The sequence below is a fragment of the Morone saxatilis genome, unplaced genomic scaffold, assembly GCF_004916995.1.
Source record: "Morone saxatilis isolate NCDOM2014 unplaced genomic scaffold, NCSU_SB_2.0 Contig14, whole genome shotgun sequence".
In the NCBI taxonomy this organism is placed as follows: Eukaryota; Metazoa; Chordata; class Actinopteri; family Moronidae; genus Morone; species Morone saxatilis.
Window position 1 is genome coordinate 10,758,945 of NW_023339696.1, and position 371 is coordinate 10,759,315.

The 371-nt window shown below is 36.1% G+C and overlaps 1 protein-coding gene across 1 annotated transcript in view; it reads left to right on the plus strand.

Moving 5' to 3' along the window:
- Positions 1-371, plus strand: part of fam20ca (FAM20C golgi associated secretory pathway kinase a) — a 36,944-nt gene that overhangs the window by 2,331 nt on the left and 34,242 nt on the right. The window lies entirely within an intron of this gene.

Genomic DNA, 371 nt, shown 5'->3' on the forward strand with positions numbered 1-371 from the left:
AGAGAGAGAGAGAGAAGGAAGGAAGGAGTTAGTGTAATGTGCTGTAAATTTGGAAGGATTGGGCCAGTATTGATCCTTTTCAATGTGGATCAAACTAATTTAAAGAACTGGTAGTCTACCTAACAATATTAATGTGTCTCTATCCTGTGATATAATGCATCTATAGTGGCTTTTCCACCTTTAAAAAACATTTAAAAAGTATTTATATTCAAAAAATGAAGCTGTATTAAGTCTTGGGAGCAGTATCAGCTTTCATAAACCCAAACTGGTTAAACCATAGAATGACGTGTGTGCACCTGACCTGTCTGAGTATACAATGAATCATAATACATGGGTTCCTGTTTGCACAGTATGTGTGTGTGCATGTGTGT